This window comes from Primulina tabacum, chromosome 6 (genome assembly GCF_025594145.1).
Source record: "Primulina tabacum isolate GXHZ01 chromosome 6, ASM2559414v2, whole genome shotgun sequence".
NCBI lineage: Eukaryota > Viridiplantae > Streptophyta > Magnoliopsida > Lamiales > Gesneriaceae > Primulina > Primulina tabacum.
In genome coordinates, this window is record NC_134555.1 from 34,542,555 (window position 1) to 34,565,988 (window position 23,434).

Below are 23,434 nucleotides of genomic sequence, written 5' to 3' on the forward strand. Positions count from 1 at the left end.
AAAGAATCGTGAAGGAAGAAGAAAAGAGAGGTCGCGAGCATTCGCATGGAAGCTTGAGCTCAGTCTTACAGTTGTAGAGTCATTCGCAGAAGCTTCTAAGTGGGTAACTTTGTTCTGTGGAGATACAAGAGGAGCAGAGAAGAAAGTTGGAGAATGCGCTGGTTAATGCTCTAAAGAGGCCAGGGAGCACTTATCATCTTAGAGAATATTGATCTTGACTTGAATTTTGCTGTATTTCATTTCTGAATCTGTCTTATATTAAGTTCATGGATGTTGTTGTATTGTGAAGATGAAATAAATTTTATTTTTCTGCTAAGGCATCGCCTAGCAGAGTTAGGGAGGAGAAAAATTTTATTTTTCTGCTAAGACATCGTCTAGCAGAGGAGCAGAGTTGGGGAGGATATAAATTTTATTTTCCTGCTAAGGCATCGTCTAGCAGAGGAGCAGAGTTGGGGAGGAGATAAATTTTATTTTCTTGCTAAGGAATCGCCTAGCAGAGTTGGGGAGGAGAAAAATTTTATTTTCGTGCTAAGGCATCGTCTAGCAGAGGAGCAGAGTTGGGGTGGAAGAAAGATTTTATTTTCCTGCTCAGGCATCGCCTAGCAGAGGAGCAGAGTTGGGGTGGAAGAGAAATTTTATTTTCCTGCTAAGGCATCGCCTAGCAGAGGACCAGAGTTGGGGTGGAAGAGAAATTTTATTTTCCTACTAAGGCATCGCCTAGTAGAGGAGGAGCGTGTAGAAGAAAAATTTAATTTTCCTACTAAGGTATCCCCTAGCAGAGGAGTTAGAGGGTGAGGATGTTGAATTTTTATTTTCTGCTAATGTATCATCTAGCAGAGGAGTTAGAGGGTGGGGATGAATTTTTATTTTCCTGCTAAGGTATCACCTAGCAGAGGAGTTAGAGGGTGAGGAGTTAGGGAGTGAGGATGTTGAATTTTTATTTTCCTGCTAAGGTATCGCCTAGCAGAGGAGTTAGAGGATGGGGATGTTGAATTTTTATTTTCCTGCTAAGGTATCACCTAGCAGAGGAGTTATAGGGTGGAGACGTTGAATTTTTATTTTCCTGCTAAGGCATCGCCTAGCAGAGGAGTTAAAGGATTAGGAGTTAGGGGGTGGGGATGTTGAATTTTTATTTTCCTGCTAAGGTATCGCCTAGCAGAGGAGTTAGAGGGTGGGGATGTTGAATTTTTATTTTCCTGCTAAGGCCCGGCTTAGCAGAGGAGTTAGAGGGTGGAGGTGGTGAATTTTTATTTTCCTGCTAAGGCATCGCCTAGCAGAGGAGTTAGAGGGCGGATGTGTTGAATTTTTATTTTCCTGCTAAGGCCCGACCTAGCAGAGGAGTTAGAGGGTGAAGGTGTTGAATTTTTATTTTTCCGACCTAGCAGAGGAGTTAGAGGGTGGAGGTGTTGAATTTTTATTTTCCTGCTAAGGCCCGGCTTAGCAGAGGAGTTAGAGGGTGGAGGTGGTGAATTTTTATTTTCCTGCTAAGGCATCGCCTTGTAGAGGAGTTAGAGGGCGGGGGTGGTAAATTTCTATTTTCCTGCTAAGGCCCGACCTAGCAGAGGAGTTAAAGGGTTGAGGTGGGGAATTTTTATTTTCCTGCTAAGGTATCACCTAGCAGAGGTGTTAGAGGGTGGAGGTGGGGAATTTTTATTTTTCTGCTAAGGTATCACCTAGAAGAGGAGTCAGAGGGTGAATATGTTGAATTTTTATTTTCCTGCTAAGGCCCGGCTTAGCAGAGGAGTTACGAGATGATGAGGTGAGAGTTTTATTTTCCTGTTAAGGCAACGCCTAGCAGTGGAGTTAGAGGGTGGGGAGGGTGAAGTTTTATTTTTCTTGCTAAGGACTATTTTAACAAAGAAATCAAGAACACGGGGAAGTGAGAATTATTTTCCTTCAAAAGCTTAGTAGAAGAGCAAAGTGGAGTAGAGACAAAATTAAATTTTCCTGCTATGGCATCGCCTAGCAGAGGAGCAGAGTGGAGGAGGAGAATTAAATTTTATTTTTTCGACTAAGGCATCGCCTAGTAGAGGAGCAGAGTGGAGTAGAGACAAAATTAAATTTTTCTGCTAAGGCATCGTCTAGCAGAGGAGCAGAGTGGAGGAGGAGAATTAAATTTTATTTCTCCTACTAAGGCATCGCCTAGTAGAGGAGCAGAGTGGAGTAGAGACAAAATTAAATTTTTCTGCTAAGGCATCGCCTAGCAGAGGAGCCGAATCAGGAAGGAGAAAAGAAATCTTTATTTTCCTGCTAAGGTATCACCTAGCAGAGGAGTTAGAGGGTGGAGGTGTTGAATCTTTATTTTCCTGCTAAGGTATCACCTAGCAGAGGAGTTAGAGGGTGGAGGTGTTGAATCTTTATTTTCCTGTTAGAACATCGCCTAGTAGAAGAGAAGGAGAGTTGGATATTTTATTAGCCCTGGTGGTTTAATGACATCAAAGATAAACTCGTGAGAAGCAGTAAATTCAAATGCAAAATACTTAAAGGACAGAACCGCGAGAACGAACAAGTGGGGAACCCGAGGCGGGAGTGCGAGCGCTCGGCTGGGGTTGGGCGAGCGTGCGGAGGAGCTATGACGAGCGTGCGGAGGGGCTCGGGCGAGCGTGCTGTGGGCGCGCTCGGCTGGGGTGAGGCGAGCGGCAGGTATGGGCGCGCTGCGAGCGGGGCAAGGGCAGCGAGGCGAGCTGGGCAGAGGGGCGAGGGACGAGCTAGGCAGAGGGGCGAGAGGCGAGGCGCGAGAGGCAGCGCGCCGTGCGGGGCTGTGAGGCGAGGGGCGAGGGGCGAGCTGGGCAGAGGGGCGAGCTAGGCAGAGGGGCGAGGGGCGAGCTAGGCAGGGGGGGGGGGGGGGCAAGGCGAGCGGCAGGTATGGGCGCGCGGCGAGCGGGGCAGGGGCAGCGATGTGGTTGGGCGAGGATGGTGGGTCGTGGCGAGGGGCGAGCAGGCAGCGGCGGCGAGCGTAGGCGAGGCTATCTGGGCTCGGGCGAGAAGGGGCGAGGGTGAGGCGCTGGCTAGGCGAGGCTGTCTGGGCTTTGGCGAGGAGGGGCGAAGGCGAGGCGCTGGGCTGGTGGGCGAGCTCGGCGAAGGCGAGGGCAGCGTGGCGAGGGGCGAGCAGGCAGGGGCGGCTAGCGTAGGCGAGGCTGTCTGGGCTCGGGCGAGAAGGGGCGAGGGTGAGGCGCTGGCTAGGCGAGGCTGTCTGGGCTTGGGCGAGGAGGGGCGAGGGCGAGGCGCTGGCTAGGCTAGGAAGGGCGAGGATGTCTGGGCGAGGCTAGGCACCTGGGCGAGGAGGAGCGAAGGTGAGGCGCTGGGCTGGTGGGCGAGCTCAGCGAAGGCGAGGGCAGCGTGGCGAGGGGCGAGCAGGCAGGGGCGGCGAGCGTAGGCGAGGCTGTCTGGGCTCGGGCGAGAAGGGGCGAGGGTGAGGCGCTGGCTAGGCGAGGCTGTCTGGGCTAAGGCGAGGAGGGGCGAGGGCGAGGCGCTGGCTAGGTGAGGAAGGGCGAGGATGTCTGGGCGAGGCTAGGCACCTGGGCGAGGAGGAGCGAAGGTGAGGCGCTGGGCTGGTGGGCGAGCTCACTGAAGGCTAGGGCAGCGTGGCGAGGGGCGAGCAGGCAGGGGCGGCGAGCGTAGGCGAGGCTGTCTGGGCTCGGGCGAGAAGGGGCGAGGGCGAGGCGCTGGCTAGGCGAGGCTGTCTGGGCTTGGGCGAGGCGCTGGCTAGGCGAGGAAGGGCGAGGATGTCTGGGCGAGGCTAGGCACTTGGGCGAGGAGGAGCGAAGGCGAGGCGCTGGGCTGGTGGGCGAGCTCGGCGAAGGCGAGGGCAGCGTGGCGCGCTGGGCGAGCGTGCGGCAGACGGCCGAACGCGCAAGGAGGTGAGGCGCGCTTGGGCTGTGCTCGGGCGAGGAGGCGCTTGCGAGTGCTTATTTCTAAAAAAAATTTATGGGGGCGTTGCCCCCACACCCCCACGACCTGACCGGGCAGGTCGATCCCTGCTTGCGAGTGCTTATTTCGCAGCGGTGAACATCGTTCATTAATGGCAAACGAAGTAGATTTTTCTAGTACGGTACGATCTCATCCTCGATAAACAAGGACAAACACAACTAATCGAACTTTGAACCTACGATTCAGTTCGACTTGGGAGGGGGAGACTGGTGATACCCCATGGAAGACAACCCCATCAATGGCCCTATTATCCCTGGCACATCCATAGCCCAAGTGGAAAACAAGCCCATCAAGGGCCCAGGTATTCTCCTATAAATATCAGATTTGAGCATATGATTATTCATTCAATATATTGTTTTCAGCAGCACCCTTAGCTGCTCCCCCCATATATCCTCAGTCACTGACTTGAGCGTCGGAGGGGCTACGCCAGGACACCCTCCTGGCCCTCTTTAACGGTCTTTTTCGTGATTTCAGGCTCAGGACAATTTCAAAACCCTGCGTCTGTATTAGTGACACTTGCTGGGAGCGGACCCTAAATTTCCCGTGAGTATCAATTAAATTTCAAATGTAAAAAAAAATATCAAAACCATGGTAATACTAAATATTTGACCTTGGAATTTCATCTTTTTTTAAAATGTTATTTAAATAACTGTATTTAGTTTTAAAATATAACAATTTCTTTGCAAAAACACCCCATATTACACGATATCTTTATTTTTTTGAAAAATTAAATCTAATTACATAAACATAAAGCTTAATGTTGATGAAAAATTATTCCAACGAAACTAATTTTTTGTATATTGGTGAATATTTTTCATGATTCCAAATTATCTTTAACCACTTAATTCCACATTTTACAAAGATATTTTCGTCATCATATCTCTTTCTCCTATAATTTTAATTTCAAAAATAGATAACTTTAATTTTTTAAAAAAAAATCGTTTCTTCTCATTTTTGGTAAATCACACATATCACGTATGTACAACTACTAGTTATTAAAGAATTGGTAAATTCACACGTAAATATTTTTTGTGTTTTTCACAAACACAATAACTCTCGATTTCGTTATTGTACAATAGTTGGTTGTGGTGTGCATTGTTATTATCAAAGTTAAACTTCTTATATTAATTAATTTTCGGTATGTTTTGGTGAATATTTTTCATAATTCTCCTATGAATTTAAACATAAGTTTTGCTTTTGTTTTGAATTTATGGAATTGACTTTTATATATTAAAATCACGATAGGGTTGAGACAAGTTATTTTTTATGTTTTGAGTTTGATTCGATTTTATTATTTCTTTTGATTCATTGATTGATGTCGTTTATCATGTGGTCTTTTAATCTGATCAATTAAATTGCATATTTGTTGGTTAATCTAAATCTGGAAGGCGATAGATTAATATTTACTTCATTGCATCAATCAACAAATTATAAACCGACTAGAAATAATATTCAGTTTAAATGTACGACTTTAGGTTAAAAAACTGAAATTCCACATCGACTTAATGCGGTTGAATCTAATTAAATTCAATTAAAAAAAATTGAACTTTTAGATTTAATTAGGTTTATTAATTCAAGAAATCGTTTAATAAATAATCTTGAGAATTTATTCGTGAATTAAGTGATTAATTTATTGAATTTGAATTTGACATGTTGATATAAAACTTGTCTCAGTACTATTGTGCGCCTTAGTCGTTTTTAAGAAATTGAATTTTCGTCTAAATTTAATATTGCCTCATCTATAGTTTGGATTTTTGCTTTAGTTAATTTATTTTAATTGTTAAATTTAGTTTTGATTAATTTATCTTATCTCACTCGAATTTGATTGGCATAAATTAAGAAAATAATTTATATTTTAATATTTAAACGTTGATCTATGTGTGTACGATACTTGGAATCATCATCAAATTACTATTATTTATCCTAGTTTGCTTGCTAGAATTATTCACAACCGAAGTCATCGGTCAATGTGTTAAGGAGCTAAAAAAGTGACAAGGAGCTAGGGATGAGCCGAGAAGGTGAGAAGAGGAGTAGGAGCATGGGTGAGGAGCTCACCCACGAAGGGCGAGCCCCTAGCCTGAGCCTCACCCCAAAGGCGAGCCATTTGCACATAAGCGTGTGAGTTACACGCATCTAGTCCCCTACTAAATATGTGTGGTATCATATTTTCTTCCTATAAATATTGAGTTTGCTCATTTCATTTGTAATTCATTACTTTCATTTCAATGGGTACCCTAGCCCTTTTTCTTTACTTAATCACATCTTTGACTTGAGCATCGGAGAGTCTACATCGAGATACACTCTCGACCCCCTATAACACTCTTTGTGTGGTTTGAGGTACCTTTTTGACTTGAACCTTTGGGCTCAGGTTGGACTCGGTTTGAGGCATGAACAACCTCCTCCAGATGGGACCACGAGGGAACTTACATGCAGCAGTTAGCCCAAATCATTATCGTAAGAGTAGAAGAGGCCATGGAAAAGAATCAGGAATCCACATTTTCCGAAGATCATGATCAAGGGCAAGAACATGATGAGAATGTTGAGGGTCACCAGTGCCAAAAACGAAAGTCCATTTTCCTTTGCCATCTTAGAATAACATTTTCACCAAGCTCTAGACAATCAAGCAAAAGAGAGAATGATGGACGTATCGACCCTTAGGAAAACTTGGGAAGATTTGAGAATGTGGCGTTGTTATATCAATACTTGGATGGGGTTAGCTGCAGGGCATTCTTAGGTACGTTGGTGAAATCATCTAAACAATAGTTTAATACGCTACAACTCAGCTCCATAAAGTCTTTGTAAGATTTTTCCATGGCTTTCTTCCACCGTTTTTCTAGTAGCAACAGATACCTAAAAAATTATATAAGCTTGTTTGTAATGAAGTAGCAAGCTAGTGAAAATTTGTGAGAGTTTATCTAACGCTTCAACAACGCAGCGCTAGAACTACCAGCAGCCACACTTGACAATATAATAAGTTCCTTTACCCAAAGATTAAAAGTAGGAGAATTGTTGGAGTCACCAGTCAAGAAACCTCCGTTGAGCTACAATGATCTTTTGGATTGGACAGGAAAATATGGGAACCTAGAAGATGCCCAATGACATAAGAGAACCAAGCAAACGTAAGGAGGTAATAAGGTCGAAGGGATAGATAGGGGAGGTAGGAAGCGGGGGCGGAGAGTGGGAGAGAGGGAAGATGACCTAGCTCGAGGTAAGGGGAAAATTTCATCTTATTTACCTTCGGCGCCATGTCAGGATCATGTGATGGAGGTGGATGAAAGAGGGCGAAGACATGAAAGATCGCAAAGGATTGAGGAAGACCCTAAGTTACCTCCACTTATAGGAAGGGTGATAAGGGAGGTGGAAGGTCCGGGTCATCCTCAAGGACCTGATCAACGAAGGAGAAGGATGGACGAGTCTAACAATCCTATGAAATGTACGATTCATATGATCTCGAGAAGTGCTATCAAGAGAGACTCCGAGTGATCTCGTAATGTACATGGGAAGCATTGGCGAAGCATGAGTCAAGCCCATGGAGGGCGAGCCCCTAGGCGCTTGCCCTAGTAGGGCAAACCATTTGCGGAGAAGCACTTGAGTTACATTCCCGTGGTCTCCTACTAAATATGTATGGTCATTTGCATTTCTTCCTAGAAATACCGAATTTTCTTATTTCATTTTAAATTAATTACTTTCATTTAGAAGAACACCCTAACTCTTCTCTTTACTTATTTGCGTCTCGACGTGAGCATCGGAAGGCTACGTCGGATACCTTCCCGACACCCTCTAACACTCTTTTTGTGGTTTCAGTTTCCCTTTTGACTTGAAGCTTTGGGCTCGGGTTGAATTCGGATCTCAGATAAGGACTTTCAAATTTAGTGAGTATCAGATTGATTCCATGAAATATAATATATATATATATATATATATATATATATATATATATATAATTTGATATAATATACACTCATCATCCACATTTAAGTAAGTATCAATAAGGTGACACTCACATATTATTTGTGCAATTTTTCTATGTTTCGTCACACACACACATATATATATATTATTGTTGTTGTTACGTTAAGTCTGCAATTTATTTTATGGGAATAGTGATTCAGATTGGTCAATAACTATACTATTGTCTACATTTGTCAGTCCAGTCTATTTAAGAGTGTCTAAAAATAAATAATATAAAATTATTCTTACGCTCTTTTTTTATTCCTCATCAATCTCCATAATATTTGATCTTTCATTGGAATTTTTTTTTTATTTGGATTATTTTTTGTATCTACATATAAATTATAAAATACACAAAGACACATACATTTAAAAACTAAAATAACATAATATTTCAACTAAGTAAATAATATAAATGATGGACTAAGATGACCCATAACACAAACGAATTAACTCATTTTGACCCACTTCAAATCGGTTGCTAAACCTTAACCCGAATCCACCTTCATTATGACGGATTGGGTTGGCCCACGGAAAACAAACCCAAATTAACATCTCTAATGGTTTTTTTAAGGTTAAATAATCTGCAAAGCTGTATCTAATTTATATATTTACGTTGTAATTGCTAATTTTGTTAATTACAAAAAATTCAATTCCATGATCCAAACTAGGTGGGCCGTGTAATTTGTTGGGCTCTGATTGTTCGATCTGAAAATGGGCCGCTGGAGAGGGGTAGCGAAGCCCACGACTGAGATCACTAAACCCTAAAAACGAGTCCTTTATATGAACCGCTATTTCTCCATCGCAGCTGCCATTGTTTCATTCTTGTAGCTTTTCAACCTCAATTTTCTTCCGAATTATTTTCTTCTCTGTTTCCAATTTTTTTGTTCATCATAATCAACGAATTTTTCGATCATTTTGATTTTGTTTCAATGTTATCGCGATGACGACTTCTGAATTCAAGCTCAACAGACCGGATTGCAGGTATTTTCTCCTCGGAGATTTTTTCTTGCATGTCGAATACCCCGCTGAACCGAGCGATTCTCGTTATTTTTCATTCAATTATTCGTTAGTGATTTTATGAGCAATTTATGTTTATTTTTTGGCGAAAACTTATTGCGCTGAGGATTAAAAGCTCCCTCTTCTGAAGATTCATTGAGGATGATTTGCTGGCAGAATCGAACCAAATAATTAAACTTTCCAATTCTGAGCAAATCGATTTTCCCCGATTAATTTTGTTTCTTTTGGATCTTCGATTTGTTTTTGGTGTAGCATCGATGAGGTTGAAGCAATGGTTTAAATTTCCAACACTTGGGCTGAGAGATCAGATCTCTAGTGATGCAAGTATTGCTACTGAATCACTAATTTTTTTTTTAAATATATAACAGAAAATAAATATTTAGCATTTGGGTCGTCAAGTGATGAGTGATTTGAATAAATCTTAGGACACCTATGGACACAGTGTGACTGTGGATGAAAAGGAAAACATTATTCTGATGATGACCACGAGGGAGAATCAAATACATATATTTCAAACTATTTTTGTTACTGTAAATCGCAAAATTTGTAACTAATGTGAAAATAATATAGCACGAATTTAAGTTGTATTTGTTGTTTAATTGTCAATAATAAAATTATAATTGAAATTCATGAATTTGAAAACTGGTCGAATACAAACACTTTAGGCATTCCAAACTCTCGAGAGTCTGGAATCGAAACTTTTGTGACGAGAAATGATGGAAATTTAGGGAAATGGGACTCGACTGTGACTTATTTAAAAAAAAAATCCAAAAGTCAATTTACTTAAATGTTTCTATTTTAAATGTAAATACATCATTAACTTAATCTCTTTAACATTAAATCCATCCATCTCATTCAGTCGACTCCAAACTAAGTTTCTCTTCAGTCGACCCCTTTCCATTTTCTTTCCGGCGACGATTCTCAATGCGAATCGTCTTTCTTTCCACGGCAATTCTCCATGTATATCCTTCCAATCAAAGCAAACTCAATCGGACCAATGGCTGACAAAAATCTGTTAATGTTAAAGTTTATTTCGATTTATTGCTTCTGTTTCTTCGACTCCTTTGAAGAAGAAAGGGTCAACACAAGCTACCCAAGAGCTTGGTCGAACCAATGTTTTTTGCTCGATTTTGGTCTATCCAAGCGTTTGGTAGCTTGGTCGACCCACGCTTGGTAGACCCAAGTCTTGGTTGGTAGACCGTTGAATACCAACCAAGACTTGAGGTCTACCAACCAAGACTTGGGTCGACCCAATGTTTTTTGGTCGAACCCAGCGCTTGGTAGATTGGGCGACCATGGTGATTTATGGGACGATCATGTTGCTTCTGGGTCGACCCTGTTGATCCATGTCTGGGTCGACCCATGTTGATTTTGGGTCGACCCTTTTTCTAACGCATGAATCCATGGATTTGACAAATATGACCGATAATTACTTAATTTTGACGGATATTTAAACAATTTTGACTAATTTTGCATGTTTTTAACATATGAATTACATAATTTCACAAGTATGTTCCACAATGTTATATGATTATGTTACATGTTATGACATATGAGTCATAATTTCACTTATGTTACATGTATTTTGACATATGAGCCACAATTTCATTTTAATCTAAGAATCACAATTTCATAAATATGTTACATGTTTTGACATATGAATAACAATTTCACAATTATGTTACATGTTTTGACATATGAATCACAATTTCACAACTATGTTACATGTTGTTTTAACATATGAATCACAATTTCACAAGTATGTTATATAATATTACATGTTTTAACATATGAATCACATATTTAGCTGGGTCGACATAAAGTAGCATTTATGTAGCAAACAAGGGTCGACCAAGGACCTTGTTGTTTTTGGGGCGACACAAAGGCTGAAACTTTGAGTCGACCTTTGTTGCTTTGCTTTTGGGCCGACCCAAAGGTATATCTTACAAAATTCAACAAAAAAAATAAGAGAATGAGAATATACAAAAATTAATTAAAAAAAAACAAACGTGACACACCAGGTAATTATGAAATTTTTTTGGTCGACCAAGAAAATTAATCTTAGTTGACCCTCGACCAACTTAATTGACCGAGAAGAAAGAGAAGAAGAGAATTAATTAAGTAAAAAAGTTTAATTGCAGTTAATATAATAATCAAAAGTCAACTCCTTGTTTCTTAAAAAAAAGTCAGAGTCCTTGTTTTTTAAATATTTTCTGTCTCATTCTACTTTTTTAATTAGCCCCGAGAAATGGCCATCAAGATTTCACTGACGTAGAATAATTTAGTAGTTTATTTTTATCCTTTTTCTCTTTCTCCGATATTTAGGTTAGATATTTACTATAATATTCATGTATAGTCCCACAAATCCAATGCCTATAAATAATACGACAATAACATACAAGTAATAATAATTTTGAATTTTTTATCCTTATAAAATTTAAGTTGGAGTTCACATATTTATTTGGTTTTGCTTCAATTCACCTTAACTTACTAAAATTTGAAAATTAAATGAATTAGGCCAAAATTTGAGGAGTTACAAGATATGACAAATCCATGTATATATCCAAAATCTATATTTGAATACCAATAAAGTTAAAACATGAGTCTCTAGAATATCAAAGACTCACACACATGGAATTCTTTTAAGATATTTGGGAATGTGGTTAACAGTTGTATAATGAGATTGTTTAAGAATAGCATGAAAGCGAGCACAAAAAAATAACAAATATTATATCTGGATTGCTATCAATCAGATATAGGAGTGATCTATTAACTCTATGTACATGGTTATTTCTATTGAGATTTTTCTTTTATCTTTTTCTATTGATGAACTCATTAGAGTGACAACCACGACACAATTTTCCATGCCAAACTTTAATCATTGATATATTTTGGCATGATTGATTAAATGTCTATTTCTTGCTTTTACTTCTAATCCAATTAAAAAGGTTAATTCTCTCGTCATGATCATCTCAAATCGTTTCTACATAATTTTAGAGAATTTCACACAGAGTTTAGAGTTATTAGAACCTATTACTATATCATTGACATAAATTTGCACAAACAATAAATGATCATCTTTAGTGGCTCTAAACAGAGTTTTATCAACAGTTCCAATTACAGTGTCATGTTTAAACAAGAATTTAATCAATATATCATACCATGCACGATGAGTTTATTTTAAACCAAAAATGTCTTATCAAGTTTATAAACATAACTTGTATGTATATGTTTAACAACATATACTTCTTCATCTAACAAACCGTTAATAAATTTTGAATTAACATTCATTTGATAGACTTTGAATATTTTTAGTGCAACAAATGTAAGAAATATTTTAATGGTCGGAGTCTAGCTACAGGAGCAAATGATTCATCAAAATCTATGCATTATTCATGTCCATAATCTTGAGCTTACAAGTCTAGCTTTTTTTGTTACAACTGATCTACTCTCATCCATTTTATTCGTAAATATTCATCTAATTCTTATAACATGTAGATTGGGCGGTTGGGGAGCTGGTTGCCAAATCTTGTTTCATTCAAATTGATTCAAGTTGTGATACAAAGGAAACATGCATGAACTCATCTATCATTTTTTTCTAGTTCTAAGAGGAGCGGTCGGACTACCGATTATCAGATCGAGTGGATAATTCTTATTCCACCGGAGGCTTGGTCCACATGGATTTGGATATGCCTGTTGAACTGTTGGATCTCCATTAGTTTCAGCTTCATAATCTTCTTGATGTATTTCGAGTTGGTGATCAATCTTTAGCGGTTTAATTTTGTCCAGGTTTTTCATGGACGACCAGACTTGCTTCAGGGATGATTCCACAAATTTATATGATGATCATTGCTAAAATAAAGGTTAGTAACATGCAATCTGTTGCTCAAATCATGTACATTGTACTACTATTATCATGACAAATAAAAGATCATCAAATACTACATGCACAAATTCTTCAACGGTTATATTAATATAATTATACAACTTATAATCTATACTAACCAAAAAATAAGCTAAGAACACACAAGCATCAGATTTAGCATAAAAATGATTAGATGTGTTATCATTATTGTGAATGAAACACTTACAACCAAGTATGCGGAATATGATATTTCTTGTTGTTTGCTTGTCCAGATCACATAGGGTGTCTTTCCATAATTCTTGTTAATCATTGATCTGTTTCATGTATAGCATTCAGTGTTGATAACTTCTGCCCAAAAAGATTGACAATTGATTTGAAATTCAAATGATTAAGCTAGTTGTGACAAGTTATTATTTTCATGCAAGAGAACAAAACATGTAGGAGCATTCAAGTTTTCATCATTTCGGATAACTTTATAGGTGATTTGTTCTCTTAGTTCGGTTATCATAATGTCACAATTTGCAAATTTAACAGTGCAAATGCGTTTATGAAATTCAACAGAGTAACCATTTTCACAAAATTGGCTAGTTCTAATCAAATTGTAACACATATTTTCAACCAATAAAATATTTTTAATGATTTCCTTGCCAGGTATAATGTTACCCTTACCAACGGCTTTATTCTTAGAATTATCATCGAATGTGATTCTTAGACCTTTATTGTTAATTACTTAGGATAATAGTTTGATGTCACCAGTCATGTGCCTGGAGCATCCACTGTTCAGAAGTCAGACTTGCAATAATTGAAATAAGATTTTGGTACCCAAATCTAATTGGGCCCTGAATGAAATAATCTTTCGTTACTAACATTTGAATTAGCCTAACCATCTTACTAGTGTGTGTCTTCAAAAGAGTGTGATCCTGTGCATAAATCAATGATGTTGTGGATGTGTTCTCTCTCTCATTGAATGTTGTTTAGGTCGTTCATTCCTCTCATCCAATCTATATCTCTTTGTAATAGGTCTATAGTTGTAGTAACAACTGGACTTTCCCTCAGAGTAATGTCCAGTTGGACTTGGTTTTGCGAGACCAATTCGAGCCGTTGTGACCAGCTTGAATTTGTGTGTTTTTAACCATGTCATGTTGGACGTATAACTCTATGGTTCTATATAACATAAAACAAGGTGCTTGCCCGTGTTCAAAATTTACATTACGTTTATGTTGAACTTTTGGCTAATCACGTTTATATATAGTGGTAAATCTGACAAAGTTTATCATCTTAGACTTGCTTTTGTCTAGACACGATTAAGCATTTACCTCGGAAGTACTACAAATACTGTTGCCGAACCTATCTCAGTTCTATAAATGACCGATTTTTGCAACTCGTGTATCTTCTCAATGGAGATAGAAGACTTGTTCCAAGAATTGACTAAAAATGTCAAATCGTTTATTTTCATTTAAAGCTGCTTGAAACACTCTTCACATATCATCATTTTCATCCGTTAGCATATTTATTTTTTACTTTCAAACCGTCAACTTCGTTTTGCCGCGAACAACTAAAGTTGTTTGTTTTTTTTGCTTTTTGCTTTAGCTTCATCAAATAATAACGAAAGTATTTTATACTTATCTACCATATCATACAGTATCGTGACAAGATCCTCTCGTGTAAATTTATTAGAGTCAAAATCAATATCATGTCATCGGCAGTATCCGGCTTGACTTACGTGGTCTCCGGCTCGATATCTGTCATGAGACATTGTACCTTCTCATCATTACTCTCGTTGGTAGATGTCGATGAACTTGATCGTTCTGAGTCTGAATTAGCACAAATGCTCTTACTATCTTTAACGGTCAACACTTTCTGGTCCTTTTTCGTGTAAGATCTTTTCTCGTATTTGGACCGTCTTCTCAAATGACTTCTTGTCGTCTTTCTTTGGCCTGTTGCAATATGCAATGAAATGGTCTTACTTTCCACAGTTAAAACAAGTTTGATTATCATCAGCTTAATATTTTTTACGATAAGAATGAAATTTAGCCTAGTTCTTCTCATAAATTTTCCAATTTATTGAACAAATAAAGACATAGCATAATTGCTTATCTGGTCAGCAGATTTTCTGCAAGAAGCTTGGCGGTTGGAATTGAGGTTGTGGTGGCTAGAGCTTTAGTAGGTTGTGAATTGGACGACTCATCTTTTGTCCGGATCCCCCGCTGAAACCCATAGGCTTTAAGACAACAAACAAGTCGTGAAACTCGAGTTAGTTGAAGTCCTTGGGCTCTTTCATAGCCACCATCTTTACATCTCATTTTCTTAGCAGTGCTCTAATAACCCTCAAAGAAATTTTGCTATTAGAATATTCTTTACAAAGAGGAGTCAATTCAATAATTATACTATTAAATCATTCATCAAACTCACTAAGAGTCTCGCCAGACTTCATCTTGGCATTATCGAACTTCTGGATTGCAATGATGAGCTTGTTCTCCTTGGTTTGATCATTGCTCTTGCAAAGTTGGGTCAATTTCTTCCATATTTCTTTAGATGTTGAACAAGTTTTGATTTTGCTAAACGTATTCTTTTCCATGGTCTTGTAAAAGATGTTCTTGGACACGTGTTGTCAAGGTTGCTTTCCTTTTGTCATCTTTTGTCAATTTTGACGGGTGCTTCTCGACCATCTTGGGCTGCTAAACTTGCATGCATACATATTTTTCAATCATCATAGTTTTCTTTGGAAAGCATCATAATCTTGGTAAAAAATGTCATTTTAAAATATAGTTATTAGAGTTCAAGAAAAATCCTATCTGATACCACTTTTTGAGATCATATTAGAGTTTAGATTGAGGTGAATAAAATCTTTTAAAAATTTATAAACTTTGAATCGTTCTTAATATTTTTTAGGATATTAAGAAATATTCTTGAACGACTAGTGATGCTGGACCACTGAAAAATGAGTAAGTATGAAAACAGTCTGGCTTGACTAGTGTTAAACTATATAAAGCAGTTTTACAGTTTAACAAGAAATGACTTGAAAAATGATTTGCAAGAATGTAAAAGGCGAAATGAAACAACATAAGTATTTTTTTAGATATTCTGATATAGAACTCTCACATCACCCTTTGTTTCCACTCATGAAGGTTTTCACTAAAACACTTTTGTTTTACAACGTTTAATAACAACCCATTTCTGTTAAGACTTATCACTAACTAAGCCGAAACTCGTAGTTATCACTTTACAAATCTATATTTTACGAACCATCGGTTTACCATAAAACAATACAATAACACAATGGTCAGTCTTGACGACTTGAGTTATTTGTGTAGCTCAAAATGACAATAGATAATATAATATAAATTGATAAGAGTGTGCTTAGCGAGCAGCTTGAGATTGAAAGTTCGATTGTGCTCGAAGTTCTTAGAAAATATGCAGGTTTAAGATAAAAATTTAGTAGTTTTGGTGGTTTTCTTCTCTTTGAAATCTGCTATTACAAGGCCTTTTACTATTACAAGTGACTTTAAGGCTTTTTACAATAAACAACCTTAATAAAGGTTCAAAATTAATATTGACCTGCAAATCTTCTAGCTTTAAGCAGCGAGTTGTGAACCCTGCTTCTCGTATGCCTTTAAGGTCAGTTTAAATCTTTTTAAATGTGGATGTATAAACCACTGTTTGTAAATAGGATTGATTTCTGGATCTTCTAATCGATTTTCAAGACTCTCAATTTGAGTTTTTATTAATTTAATTTTCTTTTTTAATATTAAAAGATAATTAGCAGATGACATAATATAATCAAAGGGTGGATCATAAATATAATCGTAAGACATATACTTACTTAATTCTTGATGCTGGAAAGATGTAGACAAATAGAGAGAAAACTTCGGAAACTTTTATTAATATGAAAGAAGTAGTATGATTTTCAGTGTGGTTCACAAAGAGAGACCACTTCTTTAAATAGACTAAAAACATAAACAGTAGTTCCACTTACTACCTCTAAAAATATGACACGTAAAAGATAAAAGATAAGATAGACACGATAAGATTACAGACTCAATAATATTCAATAATTCAATCTAAGGACCTTTTAGTCATTGGATCCAGCTCATACTCCAATGAACTTATGTATTCAATAATGCGAAAATATCGTCCCACCATAAGGGTCCTGTGCATCTTGATCTTGATCATCATGTTCCTGTTCCGTCATCGGAGTGTCTTCTTCAGTCTTTTCTTTTCCTTTTGAAGAGGTTGAGGTAGATGCTTGATTGATAAATTTGATTTTTCACCGAATATTTCAAAAAACATAGAAGTAATGGTATTTTTATCCAAATGTTGGAAAAGTTCTTTAAGTAATGTAGTCTGGTTTGGAATGTCATGATTCAAATTTTTCATGGTCTCTTTGGCTGGTCCAAGAGCAATTACCCCTTGCCGATCATAGACTTTTTCTTCTGCAAAAAAGTCCTCTTTTCCCCACCATTTTATTAAAATTTTTCTGATTAAGATAGTAGGGGCGAATTTGATTTCGAACTTTTCTTTAACCATTTCTTGGAGTCCATATATCCATTGTATGATCCAGGGAACATTATAATTTATGGCAAATTGGATCATGGCTATCAATCCGTCAAATTGTGTATTTGCTTGTTGAAATTTAATCCATATGTTTTTAACATTTTTAGGAAGAATAGAGGGCATTACCCCCCATGAAAAGAAGAAAGTTTTAAACCAAGTAGGAAGAAATTGATGAATATCATCTAGTTGGAATTTTATCCACCAAGAATGTTTACGTTGAGAATTCTCGTATATAAGAGTTGTATCCCAGGCCATGATATAATCATGATAATTAAACATATTTGGCATTGCCTGAAAAGTGTTTAATTGCCTAGCTTGACCAAGAGGTAAGCCCCAATTAGTTGCTGGGATAATTTTCTTTATAATCATTTTAGAAAATGCAAAATCTCTGTTTCGATCCATTTGTTGTATTTCAACTGAACCAGTTTTTACTAGGATTGTTTCAAAATAATCTCTAGTTTTCCCTCCCAATATGAGTTGTAAATCTTTAATTAAATAGATTTGAGCTATATAGTAAAAGGCCTTGTGATAGAAGGCACTTGTAATAGTAAAAGGTAAAAAAAGAGAAAATCTTTTATTATAAACAGATTTAAGAAAATCTAATACAATAATTCCTAAATCTATTCAATGGAAAGATATAATGCTTCCAGAAGAATAGATTTTAGAATGTATATTCAAACCAGAACTAATATATCAAGAAGAACCCAACAACCAATTAAAAGAAATAACTCAATATTTAGATGGAAGAGTTAAAATTTCTTTTGACAGAACAAATTGTCATAATAGTAGATTTGATGATTTCTACTTCAGATACAATAGATCTAGGAAGAATATCACAAATAAACTCTCCTTATAAAACTCAACCTAGATATTCTACTTCAGATATACTCAATTCTGTAATAAGAAATGTAGATTATACATCAGAAATACCTAAACATATATATACCAAAATAGGATAGGATGACAATTACGTATTCCAGAACAACAATTTGAATCAGAACAAGATCCAACTAGTCCAACTTTTTCCTCAAGAACAAAAAATATAATTAATGAACTAAATGTTATAGAAAAAGAATTTCAAGTAGATAAAAACTTTCTACATCAGGATTTTTATGATATGCATAATAAAGAAAAAAGATTATGTTTTTTTAAAAAAATTTACAGATAGCAAAAAATATATTTAAGAAAAATTCTATGAATTTATAAATAATTATAAAATTCACATTTTATTCTTCTATTGGTTTGAAATATATTCCTCTCAAAAATTCCTTAGAATACCAATTTTCAAACTCTGTAAATCTTATTACAATGAGAAATGAATCACCAGAATGGAAAACCATTACTGATTCTAGAAAATTTAATTTAATCATCATCCTTTACAAGGAATTAAAATACTTGTATGAATCAACAAATTGAAGCAATTCTTATAAAAAAATCCATGAGATAATGATAAAATTAATATAAAAAACATCATAACACAAAATAATTTTACAAATACAAATACATAGGAAAACAATTAAATAGGATGTAGAAAAAATACAAAACAACCCACGAATATTATAGAAACCTTGAATACAGATAGTAAACTCAAAAACCCAAATTTTAAACCATATCAAATAACTGAAAATAATGTTAAAAAACATTAAAAAGAATAATTTTGAATTTATAAAAATAATACAAGATAAATTAAGTAAAATGATAACAACCACCAGTAGTTCAAATCAACCCATAAATCAAACTGCTCCTGAAACACCAACCTCTAATCTTAGAATAAATACATTAAATCATGATTCATATATTAGTGAAGCTTTAGAACAATTCCAAAATCCTACAAATAATAAAATCAATAAAATAGATTGAAATCAATCTTGACAAAAGTTACAAATTATTCATACTCCAGATTTAGGAATAATAAAACCCATAACACAATCTTGTTTTAATGTTTTTTCCGTTTCTGATTGGAACATAGATGAAATGACTGAACATAATATTCTTAGTATTTTACAACAATAACTATGGCAGCAAATGCCTATAAAACTCTAACAAATACAAAAGATAAAACCATAGCCGAACTCCTTATAACCGGTATTTCTGGCCAAATTAAGGGTTGGTGGCATAGTTGTCAAAAGCACGAGGCGCAAAAAAGCGCTCAAGTGTCTTGGGGCTTCAAGCGCAAAGCGAAGCGCTCGCTTTACGGAAAAAAGCGCAATAATAAAAAAAAATAAATAGTCTTTGAAAATGTGATAGATGAAATATCAAATGTCATTATAATCGTCATCTTCATCTTCCAAATCTACGTCACGCCACAATAAACAAAATATTATCAAAAAAATCAAAATAAAATAAAAAGTCTTTCAAAATGTGATAGTTGAAATATCAAATGTCATTTTAATCGTCATCTTCATCTTCCAAATCTACGTCATTGGCCCCATCACTTGATTTGTATCCATCGGTATCTTTTTCTTCTTCAGTTTCATCATCAATGTTGATCTCTTCTTCATCCACTTCATCCACAAGACTAGTTCGAGCTGAAGATCGCTTTCTTTTTGCTGAAGTGGATGATGATGCTCTTTTTGAAGTAGATGCATTTCGAGATTGAAAGTCATATGCACTTTCACCAACCCCAACCGCTTCTGCTACATCACTCCAACGCAAATCATCACCTTCAAAGACCAAATCGTTATCAGCATTCTCGTTATCACTATCATCCAACTTTCCCAACAACCATTCGTTACTCAGGTTCTAAAAAGCGTGAAGCGCCCCGAAGCGCGGATGTCGAGCTCCAAGCTTTTCAAGCGTAAGCGAGATTAGCACAGGCTTAAGCGTGAAAAAACGTTTTTTATTTTTAGTGTAATTGTAATTATCTCAAACTAATAAACAGATAAAATACTACATAAATATGATAAATTTAAGTCTGATCCGTTAATTCTCATATTTATAAAAGCATAAAAATTTCAAAATTGTAATCTTTATTTTTTTTTGCAACTAGACCATATTAAAAAATGCTAAATATTTGTCAAATCATTATCATACTGTCTTAATCATAATTAAAATTAAAAAATAAACATATATATTATAAACCTAATTTATTATTTTAAAATTAAAAGAAAATTTTAAAAATAAATAGATGTGTTTAATTGTGCTTAAGCACACTTAATTAAATGCCTTAATTATGCTTAATTCGGTCAAATTACTGTTTAACCGATTTTTCCGCTTTTCTCCAAAGCGGGGCGTTTTTGTCGAGCTTCGAGCTTAAGCGCGCTTAAGTGGAGCTTAAGCGGGCTTTTTAAAACACTGTTCATTACTATCATCTATTTCTGACAAAGAAATAGGATCAATCTTATCTCGCATGGCATATCTTCGCCTCAACGCTCATATATACCAAATCATTCAATCGTTGTTGAGACAACCTATTTCTTTTTTTAGAATGTATCTGCCAAAAAAATAGAAAGTAAGAAGTTAGGTTCATACTCCATAATATAACATTTAATATGTAAAAAAAACTTCTAACTTACATGTTCAAATACACTCCAATTACGTTCACAATCTGAAGAAGAGCATGTGAGGTACAAAATCTTCATTGCAAATGTTTTTTAATTTAGGTGTTGATGCACCATAAGAAGCCCACCAATCAGCTTGAAAGTTGAAATACAAAAAAATATAAGATTAAATTTCTTATTATTCAAAGTTTGTATCTATACTATAAGTAATGTTTGAGAAATAAATTAATATTGCACTAAATATTATTTACCTGGTGATTTTGAAGCTCTTTGTCTAATAGCCATGGGTAAATCAAAAAGTCCTTCGGCTTTTTGTATTTATCCAATTGATTTGTAATCTTATCTTATAAATCTTCTCCTCGCACCAATCTAGTTATGCATTTGTACAGACCCTCCAACACTTCTTCGTCATTTTCTATGTCACGATTTGAGTAAAAAAACTCAGAATTAAAGAAATATCCAACCGCATGCAAAGGATGATGGAGTTGAACGTTCCATCTTTTGTCGATGATTTCAAAAATACCACGATATTTCTCTTCATTATTATTAAATGATGCAGCGATAGCTTCTTTGGCTCTGTCCATGGCTTCATAGATGTAACCCATTGGTGACCTTTTTTCACCGTCTACTAGCCGCAATACTTTCAGCAATGGGCCGCCAACTTTAAATGCAAAAACTGTAGTTTTCCAAAAAGAAGGCATCAATATCACTTATGCAACACGTTTTCCAGCCGTCTCTCTAAAATATCGACTTTTTGCCCACTTTTCAGATGTAAACATCTTTCTCAGATTTGCTTGTTGAACTTGAAACCGCTTTAAAGTCAAAAAAGCGGTTGCGAAACGAGTCTTTGCAGTTCTTACCATGTCTCTCTGTCCAGTAAACTCTCTCATCATGCTCAACAATTGTGGTATATTGTAAATATAACCGTTCATGCAATTTTTTGAGGTTTGGAATTTTGAATATTTCCTCAAGCATCAAATCTAAGCAATGAGCTGCACATAGAGTCCAATACAAGTGTGAAAAATTGTTTTCCAAAAGACGACCTGAAAAAATAAAGTAAATTTACTTTAAAAATCGAAAAATCAGATTTTAAATTCAATTTGCAATTTAAAATATTACCTGCTCTAACATTGCAGCTTGCATTATCTGTTACAACCTGAACCACATTCTGTTCTCCAATTCTATTCACAAATTTTGAAAGTAACTTATGCATCTTATCAGCAGTGTGAGAATAACTTGAAGCATCCACCGATTCAACAAATATAGTTCTTTTATGACCATTTACCAAAAAATTTATAAGAGTTCTACTTTTTTATCCGTCCACCCATCTGCCATGATTGTACAACCATACCTAGCATGATCTTCTTCGTGGGATTTGAGCAACAGGTTCGTATTTGTCAACTCCTTCTTCAAATACTTTACTCTTACTTCATGATATGATGGAGGTTTCATTCCCACTCCAAAAGTCCCAATAGCATCAATACAGGGTTGCAAAGAATCGTATTTAACAGCATTAAAAGGAATTCTGGCATCATACATCCAACTAGCAAATTTCTGAACCGCATCTTCTCTTAATTTCTTCTTATTTTCATCAAACTGGCCTTTATTTTTCGCACGTATCTGTCTGACAATTTCTTCTACATCTTTCGCAAAATAAAGATCAATAGGCCCTACTTGTTTACACTTTTTACCCTGCACCGTAGGGCCGGACATTGGTCGTTTCCCTTTCATTTTAGTTTGTATATCATCCTCATCTTCATCTTCTTCCAAATCAACAATATCATCTAAATGAGGAATATCATCCATTTGATTCTTCAAAACATTCTTTTTTTGCATGAACTTTTTAATTTCTTCTTTAACATGCTCCGAACACTTCGGACAAGCTTTCACATTTCTATTGCCTCCAACTAAATGTAGCTTGTGCCGATAAATCCCACCATTTGTTATTTTGGCACAAAAACAACAGCATACAATATTTGGATTTTTAGGATCCGAAAGTGTTGCATAATTCCAAGCAATATCTTTTCGATTTGATGGAATCGTTGTGTTTGACATGATTAAATACTGAAATATAAATATAAATCACATATTAAATTATTAAAAATAAAAAAACACAATTTAAATTTTTTTACAAAATTTCCTAAACTTAGGGTTTACCAATATTTGAACAGCAAAAGAAAAGGGAAAGAGGCGGCGGCGGCGGCGGCGTTGGCGACGAAGAGACGCATCGTCAAATAGATGCAGACCACTGGAGACTGGACTTGGGCAGAGGCAGAGAATTACCGATTACGCATGGCTGTTCTTATTTCTTAGACAATTTTATTTTACAATTGGGCTGGGCTTAAAATTGGATTTTGGACATGGACTGCCTTAAAAAATATAAAAGCCTGCAGCTTCTTTGAAGCGCACAAGCGTTCGCCCAACAAACAAAATTGAAGCGCAGTGAGGCGTGGGCTTTCTAAACCTGATGCGTTTCAGTTTCTCTTGAAGCGCAACTACAGCGCCTCACATCGCCTCGCTCGCGCTTTTTACAACTATGGTTGGTGGGACTATTATCTTACAAATCAACAACAAGAAGAAATTCTATAAAAACTGATGAAGATGGATACCACTT

The 23,434-nt window shown here is 36.5% G+C and overlaps 1 protein-coding gene and 3 non-coding genes across 8 annotated transcripts in view; all 4 read left to right on the top strand.

The window, feature by feature from the left end:
• The first annotated feature begins 8,679 nt into the window (after positions 1-8,679).
• The window catches only part of LOC142549270 (uncharacterized), a 76,857-nt gene continuing 62,102 nt past the window's right edge, over positions 8,680-23,434 (top strand). For 2 of the 5 annotated variants that reach the window (XM_075658124.1, XM_075658127.1), the window contains exons 1-3: positions 8,680-8,865; positions 12,400-12,604; positions 12,691-12,764. The gene's annotated coding sequence lies outside the window, so the exon portion shown is untranslated. The remainder of the gene's footprint in view (positions 8,866-12,399; positions 12,605-12,690; positions 12,765-23,434) is intronic. The other 3 variants (XM_075658122.1, XM_075658125.1, XM_075658123.1) reach the window with 3 other exon arrangements.
• On the top strand, positions 8,818-8,924 carry LOC142550400 (small nucleolar RNA Z107/R87). The gene has a single exon (XR_012821359.1). It is a non-coding gene; the product is annotated as a small nucleolar RNA Z107/R87 (small nucleolar RNA).
• LOC142550355 (small nucleolar RNA R30/Z108) lies at positions 8,993-9,095 on the top strand. Its single transcript, XR_012821319.1, has one exon. It is a non-coding gene; the product is annotated as a small nucleolar RNA R30/Z108 (small nucleolar RNA).
• Positions 9,292-9,385, top strand: LOC142550399 (small nucleolar RNA snoR31/Z110/Z27). The gene has a single exon (XR_012821358.1). It is a non-coding gene; the product is annotated as a small nucleolar RNA snoR31/Z110/Z27 (small nucleolar RNA).